The 12,918-nt window shown below is 40.1% G+C and overlaps 1 long non-coding RNA gene across 1 annotated transcript; it reads left to right on the top strand.

The window, feature by feature from the left end:
• Positions 1–423: 423 nt before the first annotated feature.
• On the top strand, positions 424–11,352 carry LOC148768116 (uncharacterized). The gene is made up of 2 exons (XR_016033451.1): positions 424–1,059; positions 10,925–11,352. It is a non-coding gene; the product is annotated as an uncharacterized LOC148768116 (long non-coding RNA).
• The last annotated feature ends 1,566 nt before the right edge of the window (positions 11,353–12,918 follow it).

Raw genomic sequence — 12,918 nt, 5'->3', positions numbered from 1 at the left:
CTCTTTTCTTGACATGTGTCCTTTTTTATTTATTTTATAATTATATTTTTAAAGCCCATTGGGCCATAACTGAACCCGTAGTGGGAATCTTATTAATTAGGGTGCCTGGTTATATTCACCAGGTGTAGCATAGAATTTCCCCCAAAGTAACGGTCACTTTAAAAAAAAAATTATATTAATATTCACATGGCAATTTGCAACGGTCAGATTAATTAAAAAAAAATGAAATGCATGTGGTTCTAAAGTTTTTTAAACGGTCAGATTGACAAATATCATAAAATAAAAAAAAATAATCACGTGCATAAAAATAAAAATAAAAAGTTTTTTAAACGGTCAGATTTTATAAATAAAAATAAAAAGTTTTTTTTTTGGGTTAATATTTGAGACACCCCTCAAACCAAGCCTAATTAGATATGAGGGACAACCTTAAATAGAACATTTTAATTAAATCCTTAATTGAAAATAAAATTTGACCAACATCCTTTTATTTTTATTAAACCCAAAAATACCCTTATTAGACCTAATAAAAATCAACATTTCCTTCTCTTTTTTTATTTCTCTATTTCTCTCTCTCTCTCCCTCTCTTATCCGCCGCCACCATCGTCTTTCTCAATTTTTTCAATTTTCCATCACCCCCCACCATAGCCTTCTTTCTCTCTGTCTTCATTGGCCCAGCCCTTCCTCTCTCTTTCTCTCTATCTCTATCTTTCTCTATTTTCATTGACTTGGAGGTATTAGTTGCAGGAGTTTTTTAGATCGGATCTTGGTGTGAGTGCGGCAGGCGGCGGGCGGCGGTGGTTTTGGTCGCTAGGGGCGGCGAGCAGCCGTGGTTTTGGTTGTTGGGGGGCGGCGGTGGTTTCGACCGCGGCAGGTGGCGGGCGACAGGCGGTGGTGGTTTTGGTTGTTGGGGCGGCGGTGGTTTTGGTCGTTCGGGGCGACAACGGTTTTCGTTGCTGGGGGCGGCGAGCGATGGTGGTTTTGGTCGGTGGGGGCGGCAATGCTTTTGGTCAGTGGCGTCGGTGGTGGTTTTCTTCGACGACGACAGTAATTTTTGTTAGAGTAGGTGACCAACAAGCCAACATGTGGCTGTGGTCTTTCGTATTTATTATTGTAATAAACGAACCTTTATTCGTATTAATGATAAAACACCTTGGCATTCTATATCTTTGTCCCTTTGTCACAAGCATAGATATAGTCCTTACAGTTATTACAAGTACTAGTAATTGATCGTTAGGATCGTGAGATATTTACTTAAGTATTATAACTGTTAAACGTGTTCCTAGTCGAAGGGTTACGCCACTAATGAGGATATCGGCCTTTCCCATTAAGACTAGCACTTAGTGTATGTGTACTGCATCTCATCAGTAAACGGTATTGTGATATCGGCATGCATAAGTGGGTGCTCGTAAGTTGACGAGTTCACTGAACTCCCTCACCCTAGAAATCTCTAAGTGGTTCCTAATAATCGAGTAGAGATATCTATGGTATAGTTGTACACCATTAGTCCTTATGACCTAGACATCACCGTGACTTCACTAGAGGACCAGCTGTATCGTGACCTGTCCCTGAGTTCCACCGAGGACCATCCCAAGGGCCAGTGTTCGTGCAGTCCGAAATCTAGTGGGAGGTCTGTGCATTGTAGTCGGGGATTCGATCGCTAGAATAGTCTTGGATGTCCTGTGTGTTCTGAAAGTTTGTAATCATTCTAAGTCTCTGGCCAGAGCTGACTAAGTGATGATTAGAGAATTCGATTCTTTAAGTCATGCACGTAAGGATTACAACACTTAGAACGATCGCACCGTTATTGAACATATAAAGAGGTCTCGATGAACCAATGCCTCTAGTTCGATCGGGACATATGAATCGAAGGGACCGTACTGTACGTTAACTATATCTGAAGGTTCTTGCAGGCACTTCATTTGTATCTAGGGAATCATGACGCGTAGTTGCTAGACGCCAATCTTGATTCGTTGGGTGATTAAGGTGAAACGAGCTTCATCTTAATCGTAACTCGAAGGGGACGAGTTTTGACCACAAAGAGTTGTGGGCCCACGGCTAGCTTACACCTGAACCATCGAGGGTCACACTGCTCGTGCACATGAGATCTTTGAATAAACGGTCAGAGATAAAATAGTTTATCTTTGCATAATTGGAAGTCAATATGATTGAGTCCAACATTCGTAATTTGGAATTATGAATGAGAATAAGAAAAGGAAAAGAATAAGCGAACGTGTTAGTGAACTTTCTAAATCGGGAAGTTTCCAAATTTAGAAAGTCCACTGAACTAGGGTTTCCACTTTTGGAAAGTTGGAAAATAAGAGATGGCACTCGTAATGACGAGAAAATTATAATGACTCGGAAAATGTAATCGTTACAATTTTTCGATCATTGAATTGAGAGATACGAGCGATTAAAAAAACTAACGAGCTTAAGCTGTTGGGCCCAGTCCAACTTAAGCCCGCTAGGGTTTCATGCAAGGGACTATAAATACATGATTTATAACCCTAGCACACATAACAAAAACCCTAACCCTAAGCGGCCGTCCCTCTCTCTCTCGCCCCCTCTCCCGCGCGGCCACCACCGCACCACCGTCGCCGCTCCGTCGTCGGAACCGGCCGTTCGTCGGCCGTTCTTGTTCGGTATCCTTTCTCCTTCATTATTCTTTCCGTTTTATTCTAACTATTTCGTGTCTAGTGCCACGATTTAGTAGATCGAAGTATACGAGGTGAAATCCGAGAGGAGGAAGACCGTAGATCGAAGAATCGAGGAGCAACGCACGAGCCGAAGCTGCACGCTGCCCCACGCGCCGCCCCGGAAGACCGCGCGTGCTCTACACGCGCCGCCGTGAGCTGCCACACCGCCGCTGCTGCTGCTCCATTGCTGCCCCGATTCTACGGATTGGTTTCCGTAGTAATCACGACGTATCGTTCGCTCCTACCTCACGCGTCAAGAGGTAAATACTCGAAACCCTAGTTTCGTTTTAGGGTTTAAATTTAAACTATGATTTCATGCTTATGTTTGTAAGATTTTATGTGATTATGTGTAATCGATTAAATCGTTGCAAGCATGTTATTTGGTTTAAATGCGAGCATGTTAACTGATTTAAATTCGGTTAAATTTATTAGCATGTATGTTGTTTTTAATTTCGCTGGAAGCGCAAAGGTACGCAATTAATTGATTTAATTTATCGGGCATGTACTTGTGTGTTTTAAAGTCGTTTAAATCACGTAAAATTTTTGTTTTCCGCTGCGTATGCGTGCCCGAAACCCAACAGTGGTATCAGAGCTCGTTGCGCAATTAATTGCGTTCGTTTTAATATGCATGTTCGATTTATTAAAGTAGCGATTGTCGTATTATGTAATTGGGAGTTTTCGTAAGTTTAAAATATTTTTGAAATATTGTTTAGAATTTTTCCAGCTTTAAAATAGTTTAAAATTGGAAAATCGGATCTGAAATTATTTTAAAATGTCGGTTTTTAAATTATTCGGATCGAACCGGTCGAACCGGCCGGTTCGATGGTTATGTGCGTTTTGGTTGACCGAATCCAAGTGGATTCGGGTCGGTCAGACCGGTTCTCGGTCCGACTGACCCGGCCCACTGATTTGGGTCAGCTGGACCGGACAGAACCGGCCCGATTCGGTCCGAACCGGTCAGACCGGTTGGGCCCAACCGGTCCACTGAAAAATAAAAAAAAATAAAAAAAAATAAAAAAAAAATTATTTCAGATTTCTAAAATTAAACTTAAAAAAAATTGATTTTAATTTTTGGAAAATTATTTTCAATTAATCCCAATTAGATAATTGGATCGACAATCATCTATTTTAGTAAATAGGTGTTCGATTAATTAATTAATTTAAATTGTTAAATTGATTTCAATTAATAGAACACATATATAATATTGATTATTGTTCAACTTAATTACTAGTACCTCAACGTTATTTGAATGATTTATGTTAGTTGAGGTTCTATAATTATTTTGAAAAACCCGATAATTAATTAATGTAATTAATTATGTAATTAGGTCGTATGTTCCTCTTAGGACAATATGCGCTTCCATATACCTTTAGAGAACATAGATGTAGGAATCACATAGACCAATCCAAAACCTTCTGATGAGATAAAACTTTTAAATAAAATCCCTCATTCTTAATTCAATTAAGAATCATTTCAAGCTATAAAGAAATACCCAATCTGTTGAGTTATTTCTTTCCTTCTGCCAACGGTTGGATTATGTGTAGCCCTTTACTATAGTGCAGTAAGCCGTGTTAGCGGGGAGTGCTATGGTAGAGTAAGCTGTAATTCAATTGACATAATGATGAAGGTAGCCGTAGAAAAGGGTTATGTTGAATTAACGTGGTCGGCTAGATTAACTAGGGACTGCATTAGTTTGGCATAATCAAGTTCTATGAGCATCTTTGATTGGTAGGTTAGACTTGACACACGACGATTTTGATATTCGCGAGATTAACTTAGGTCATTATCAAGTGTGAGGAAAATTTAATTTAGGGTCATATTGTGGATATGATTGATTGTGATCTACCTTTGGGCAAATATAATCGGGCTAGATTAACTACGGGTTATATTTGTCTATTGGACCTAAAGCCCATTAAGAAAAATCAGTTTTCTCGTTTGTCTACTAGAGGGAAGTGGAACTCGATAAAATTAGTGGGAGAACAATTAAATAACACAAGTCCAAACATTTAATTGTAACAATCATTTAACGCGAATCTCTAATAATCCTCTTCTCTATATGTCTCAGATAATCATGTCTAAGAATCCCATAATCTCAATCCTCGACAATAAACTCAATGGCCCTAATTACCTAGATTGGTTGCGTAGTCTTAAGCTTGTGCTAACTGTTGAGGGGCGTCTCTACGTTTTGAACGAGAGGCTTCCCGCCACTATACCTGCCACAGCGACTGATGCTGAAAAGGAAACTTATGAAGTTTGGAAGAAAGATGACACCCATGCTAGGTGTTATATGATAGCCGCCATGGAGCCCGCGCTTGCGAGGAAATATGAGTCTCACTTGCATGCTTTCGATATAAAGGCTCATCTCGATAGCATGTATAGTGAGAATATTAGGGCATCGAGATACGCTGCTACAAAGGAGTTGATCACAGCGAGATTGCGCGAAGGGGTTTCGGTCCACGAGCACTGTCTCAAAATGATCACTCTCCTTGAAAAGCTAGTGAATCTTGATGTCACCCTCCCGGCCGAGCTCTCGTTGGATTTGATCCTGTTGTCTCTTCCTAGTTCCTATGAATCGTTCATAGTGAACTTCAACATGAACAAACTAGATCCTCCCTTGGATGAGTTAATGAACATGTTGGTCAGCTTCGAGTCCACCATTAAGAAAGAGAAGTCTGTTCTCGTTGCTGCTACTTCTGGAAAGAAGAGTTCTTTCCAAAAGAAGAGAAAAGAAAGAGTTCTTTTCCCTAACAGCAAGTTCGAAGTGGGTGAAGGTAGTGGGGGCCCCAAAGCAAAGGTTAGCAAACAAGTTGATGATGCTTGCCATCACTGTGGAAAGAAAGGACATTGGCGCCGCAACTGCAAGGCTTACCTAAAGCAGAAAGGTTCTGAAAAGGGTACGTATTTCATTGACGTAAATTTGTCTGTCAACTCTTCTTCTTGGGTATTGGATACGGGCTGTGGCTCACATTTGTGCAAGGATTTGCAGCTAATGACAAGAAGTCGAAGACTTAGAGCGGGTGAGACCTACCTAAGGATGAGGAATGGAGCAAGAGTTGCTGCTGAAGCCATTGGCACTATTTACTTAAATGTTTTGGATTCTAGTTTTCCTATTGTTTTGAACGATTCTTTATTTGTTCCGTCGCTCATTAGAAACCTTATTTCTATTCCTGTATTAGATATTGAAGGTTTTACTTTTGTTTTTGGAAATTCGATTTGCATTATACAAAAGAATGAGAATTTAATTTGCAAAGGACGGCTATTAAACAACTTATATGAACTAAATCCAAGTGAAATACCTATTAACGTTATATCAGCAAAGCGTAAGGAGATAGATCAAAACCCCGCACAACTTTGGCACGCTAGATTAGGTCATGTCTCTTTAAGAAGGATGAACGATTTTGTTAGTGAAGGATTGTTCTCTTTGGAGGACGTGAAATCACTACAAACTTGTGAATCTTGCCTTAAAGGGAAAATGACCAAGTCACCCTACAAAGGGGTAATGGAACGAGCCGAAGGTCTTTTGGATTTGATCCATACAGACGTATGTGGTCCACTAAGTGTTAGTGCGAAGGGTGGATATAACTACTTCGCTACCTTTACCGACGATTATTCTAGGTATGGGTATGTGTACTTGATGAAGTACAAGTCTGAAACATTTGAAAGGTTCAAAGATTTTAGACACGAAGTGGAAAAGCAACTCGGACGAAGTGTTAAGAAGCTGCGATCCGATCGTGGTGGGGAATACTTGAGCATCGAGTTCATTGACTATCTAAAAGAAAATGGGATACAGTCCCAATGGACTCCACCGGGAACTCCTCAACTTAATGGAGTATCCGAACGTCGGAATCGAACTCTGTTAGATATGGTTCGATCAATGATGGGGTTCACAAACTTACCGGCATACTTATGGGGTCATGCACTTCGTACTGCCGCGTATTTGCTGAATAGAGTTAACACCAAAGCAGTTAAATCCACACCTTATGAACTTTGGCATTCCCGGAAACCCAATTACAAACATATTAGGATATGGGGTTGTCCCGCTTATGTGAAGCGGTTAGTGGGAGATAAGTTGGATAGTAAATCCGACTTGTGCTATTTTGTGGGGTATCCCGAAGACTCAATGGGATACGAGTTCTACTATGTCAAAGAAGCAAAGACGTTTGTTTCGAGAAATGCCACCTTTTTGGAAAGGGAGTTTCTATCCGATAGAAAGGGCAGCATGATAGAACTTGAAGTAGTTCAAGAACCACAAAGTGAAGTTCAAACACAAGATCAAGCAATCGAACCAATACAACAAACCACTAATATACCTCCTGAACCTACGGTACGTAGATCCGAAAGAGTTCGGAAAATGCCGGATAGGTTATTCCTCCTCGAAAATGATGAAGATCATGTTGATCTTGGACGAGATCCAAGAACATACAATGAGGCCGTATCGGATGCGGACATGGGACATTGGCTAACGGCCATGAAATCCGAAATGGACTCCATGTACTCCAACAAGGTATGGACCTTGGTAGATCCACCCAAAGGAATTGTTCCTATAGGCTGCAAGTGGATCTATAAGAAGAAAATTGGAGTGGATGGAAAGGTATCGACCTATAAAGCTAGATTGGTAGCAAAAGGATACACTCAAAGACAAGGTGTTGACTATGAGGAAACCTTTTCGCCAGTCGCGATGCTGAAGTCCATTAGGATCTTGCTAGCCATAGCTGCGTGGTACGACTACGAGATATGGCAAATGGATGTGAAGACCGCCTTCCTTAATGGAGACATTGAGGAAGAAATTTACATGGCGCAGCCGGAAGGCTTCATATCTTCTGGAAGTGAGCAAAAGGTTTGCAAGCTCCAGCGATCCATTTATGGATTGAAGCAAGCATCCCGTAGTTGGAACATTAGATTCGACTCAACTATCAAAGAGTTTGATTTTGAGAAGAATCCGGAGGAACCTTGTGTATACAAGAAGGTTAGTGGGAGGGCAGTGATATTTTTAGTGCTTTACGTTGATGACATTCTACTCATTGGGAATGACGTAGGAATGTTGCAACAAACGAAAGCATGGTTGTCCACACGTTTCTCAATGAAGGATTTGGGAGAAGCATCTTATGTATTAGGAATACGCATCTATAGAGATAGAGCAAGAAAGATGCTTGGCTTATCCCAAAGCCTGTACATAGACACCGTTATGAAACGGTTTAGCATGGAAGAATCCAAGAAGGGATTCTTGCCAATGTCCCATGGGGTTCGTCTCTCGAAATCTATGTGTCCCCAAACACCTAGTGAAATCGAGGAGATGAAAAGGACGCCCTATGCTTCTGCCATAGGAAGCATAATGTATGGCATGCTGTGTACGAGACCCGATATTGCGTATGCTGTGAGTGTCACAAGCAGATATCAGTCTAACCCCGGCCCGGCTCACTGGAAAGCCGTGAAAGATATCCTCAAGTACTTGCGAAGGACTAAGGATATATTTTTGGTCTATGGGGGTGCCGAGTTGAAATTAGAGGGTTTCACTGACTCTAGTTTTCAATCGGACGTGGACGACTCAAAGTCGAATTCTGGATTTATATTCACGCTTAATGGTGGTGCCGTGTGTTGGAAGAGTTCCAAGCAAAGCACGACGGCCGATTCCACTACCGAAGCGGAATACATTGCAGCGTCCGAAGCTGCAAAGGAAGGGACTTGGATAAGGAAGTTCATCCAAGAGTTGGGTGTCATTCCTGATGCTAGTGATCCAGTACCGTTGTACTGTGATAACACCGGAGCCGTGGCACAAGCTAAGGAGCCGCGATCTCATCAGAAGTCGAAGCATATTTTGAGGAAGTATCACGTGATCCGAGAGATCATTGATAGAGGTGAAGTTAAGGTAGAACGAGTCACCTCGGAAGAGAACGTTGCAGACCCCTTCACAAAGCCTTTACCAAGATCGGTCCATGAGAAACATCGAGAGTCGATGGGATTGCGGTTTATGGGTAGTTGGCTTTAGGTCAAGTGGGAGATTGTTAGAGTAGGTGACCAACAAGCCAACATGTGGCTGTGGTCTTTCGTATTTATTATTGTAATAAACGAACCTTTATTCGTATTAATGATAAAACACCTTGGCATTCTATATCTTTGTCCCTTTGTCACAAGCATAGATATAGTCCTTACAGTTATTACAAGTACTAGTAATTGATCGTTAGGATCGTGAGATATTTACTTAAGTATTATAACTGTTAAACGTGTTCCTAGTCGAAGGGTTACGCCACTAATGAGGATATCGGCCTTTCCCATTAAGACTAGCACTTAGTGTATGTGTACTGCATCTCATCAGTAAACGGTATTGTGATATCGGCATGCATAAGTGGGTGCTCGTAAGTTGACGAGTTCACTGAACTCCCTCACCCTAGAAATCTCTAAGTGGTTCCCAATAATCGAGTAGAGATATCTATGGTATAGTTGTACACCATTAGTCCTTATGACCTAGACATCACCGTGACTTCACTAGAGGACCAGCTGTATCGTGACCTGTCCCTGAGTTCCACCGAGGACCATCCCAAGGGCCAGTGTTCGTGCAGTCCGAAATCTAGTGGGAGGTCTGTGCATTGTAGTCGGGGATTCGATCGCTAGAATAGTCTTGGATGTCCTGTGTGTTCTGAAAGTTTGTAATCATTCTAAGTCTCTGGCCAGAGCTGACTAAGTGATGATTAGAGAATTCGATTCTTTAAGTCATGCACGTAAGGATTACAACACTTAGAACGATCGCACCGTTATTGAACATATAAAGAGGTCTCGATGAACCAATGCCTCTAGTTCGATCGGGACATATGAATCGAAGGGACCGTACTGTACGTTAACTATATCTGAAGGTTCTTGCAGGCACTTCATTTGTATCTAGGGAATCATGACGCGTAGTTGCTAGACGCCAATCTTGATTCGTTGGGTGATTAAGGTGAAACGAGCTTCATCTTAATCGTAACTCGAAGGGGACGAGTTTTGACCACAAAGAGTTGTGGGCCCACGGCTAGCTTACACCTGAACCATCGAGGGTCACACTGCTCGTGCACATGAGATCTTTGAATAAACGGTCAGAGATAAAATAGTTTATCTTTGCATAATTGGAAGTCAATATGATTGAGTCCAACATTCGTAATTTGGAATTATGAATGAGAATAAGAAAAGGAAAAGAATAAGCGAACGTGTTAGTGAACTTTCTAAATCGGGAAGTTTCCAAATTTAGAAAGTCCACTGAACTAGGGTTTCCACTTTTGGAAAGTTGGAAAATAAGAGATGGCACTCGTAATGACGAGAAAATTATAATGACTCGGAAAATGTAATCGTTACAATTTTTCGATCATTGAATTGAGAGATACGAGCGATTAAAGAAACTAACGAGCTTAAGCTGTTGGGCCCAGTCCAACTTAAGCCCGCTAGGGTTTCATGCAAGGGACTATAAATACATGATTTATAACCCTAGCACACATAACAAAAACCCTAACCCTAAGCGGCCGTCCCTCTCTCTCTCGCCCCCTCTCCCGCGCGGCCACCACCGCACCACCGTCGCCGCTCCGTCGTCGGAACCGGCCGTTCGTCGGCCGTTCTTGTTCGGTATCCTTTCTCCTTCATTATTCTTTCCGTTTTATTCTAACTATTTCGTGTCTAGTGCCACGATTTAGTAGATCGAAGTATACGAGGTGAAATCCGAGAGGAGGAAGACCGTAGATCGAAGAATCGAGGAGCAACGCACGAGCCGAAGCTGCACGCTGCCCCACGCGCCGCCCCGGAAGACCGCGCGTGCTCTACACGCGCCGCCGTGAGCTGCCACACCGCCGCTGCTGCTGCTCCATTGCTGCCCCGATTCTACGGATTGGTTTCCGTAGTAATCACGACGTATCGTTCGCTCCTACCTCACGCGTCAAGAGGTAAATACTCGAAACCCTAGTTTCGTTTTAGGGTTTAAATTTAAACTATGATTTCATGCTTATGTTTGTAAGATTTTATGTGATTATGTGTAATCGATTAAATCGTTGCAAGCATGTTATTTGGTTTAAATGCGAGCATGTTAATTGATTTAAATTCGGTTAAATTTATTAGCATGTATGTTGTTTTTAATTTCGCTGGAAGCGCAAAGGTACGCAATTAATTGATTTAATTTATCGGGCATGTACTTGTGTGTTTTAAAGTCGTTTAAATCACGTAAAATTTTTGTTTTCCGCTGCGTATGCGTGCCCGAAACCCAACAATTTTTTAGTTAGAATTTGATGTTGGGTTTGGAGAAGGGGAAGGCTAATTAAGATCGAAAGTGAAACATAGATGAAGAGGACGGAGGTGGAGGTGGTGGTGGTGGCGGATCTAGGGTTTCATATTGGATGAGTGCGAATGACTACGGGTGTCTATGAATTACTATGAGTATATACGAATGGGTAGCGACTAGGGTTCAAAATGAGAGTATGTGACTACGGATTACTATGGTTCCTATAAGTGTCTATAGTCGACTACGACCGATTTTTGTTTTTTAAACATTCACAATTTTCAATATCGTAAATTATAGTATACCATAGGACACCATAATATACCATAGTACACCATAGTATTTTAAAATCTGCTGTTTTATTTAACAAAAACGAGAAAAAAAAACATAATTTTCAGTAAAACATTAAAAATAGATAAAAAAAAAAAAAACTTGTTTATAATAATGTAAAAAAATGCTAGAGTGAAAAACGAAAAAATAAAGACGACAAAGTCTATAATAATACAATAAAATATGTTAGATGGAAAAATAAGATATTAAATGTATAATAAAAATGATAAATGCAGTTTGAATTTTACTAAATGCAAATTTCGAATTTGTGAGTGGAAGGGCATTTTCGGAATGAATTTAATAAAGGATGTGAAGCAAATGTTTAGTTTGACTTGTCATTTAGTTCTAATTGATTTTGTCACCAGGGACCTATATCTTATGCCCCATTTTTTTCTCCACTATAAATACCCACTTATTTTATTCATTTTTCTTCACCAATTCACCAATTATCTTCTCCTCTCTTCTTATTACAATCTATTAGCAATTATCAAGCTTTTTGCACTCAATTAGCAATATAATATACATATAATTTATCAATATTATATATTTTCCCATTCTCATAATTTTGTATAATTCCCATTCTCATAAAAAAATTATTTTTAATTTATTATTTATTATTCTCTATTATTTTCTCTATTAATCTCAATATGTCTCGTAGAGGATCTTCTTCCAAATCGGAGGCTTTAATGCCATCATCATCACCATATATTCCGATTATGGAAGAAGAAGATGATATTCCTCAACATGAGAACTATGAAGGGGGGGATTTTCGCAATTTTGAATCTCTATTGAGCGAAAATGAGGAAGAAGTTGAGGAGATTCAACCGACTCCGGCACGACGGGGGCGAAAATAAGTCTTTCTTAAGTAAATATAATATATATTAAAAATAAAAATTGAAGAGCACTGCAAGTCTGTAAGTCTGTAAGTAACATAAAGAGTTGTGTATAATTTCTCAAGTAATTTTAAATAATTTTAGAGAGTTTGTGTATACATTTTATATTTTAATATAAGTATAATTATTCTTAAGTAATTTTAAAATTATAAAAAAATTATAAAAAAAAAAAGTTATATCAGAACCGGACGGTTCTACGGTTCTAACCGGGAAGCGAACCGGAACCGGTTCGGAACCGAACAGCTTGGAACCGGATTTTTTCGGTTCGGTTCCGGTTCCTCCAAAATCGGAACCGGAACCGAACCGAACCGTGGTCAGGTCTAGCCCCACCCATTAATTGAGAAAGAAATAACCTTTATGCGATTCACGTGGATTGAGAATCTATGGTAAATGGTCTATTTTATAATATATCGAGTGAAATATAATGGGTAGATATTTACCATTTATATACAAATAAAACCAAACACATTCATATTGGAGCTAATAAAAATGTGTGTATATATTAAATTATTGGGTAAATTACATATACACCCCTGATGTATGCAAAAATAACTTTAAGGCCATGTGGCATTGGTAATTACTGCCGCAACCCTGAAACAATTAATGGAGCTAATATTTCATGTACTGGGTACCAAAATGCACTGTTTGTTTCGTGCGGGCCGATAATGCTACCATAAACGAAAATTTATAAATTTGATATAAAATAATAAAAATATTTAAGAAATGTTAAGAGAGTCATGTCACCCTCTAGCTCTATATTGTTTCCACCAC

Source organism: Erythranthe guttata, chromosome 9 (assembly GCF_056151865.1).
Source record: "Erythranthe guttata isolate IM_541 chromosome 9, IM_541, whole genome shotgun sequence".
Taxonomy (NCBI): domain Eukaryota; kingdom Viridiplantae; phylum Streptophyta; class Magnoliopsida; order Lamiales; family Phrymaceae; genus Erythranthe; species Erythranthe guttata.
The sequence above is the reverse complement of the archived record's forward strand: the minus strand, read 5'-3'. Positions and strand labels throughout refer to the sequence as shown.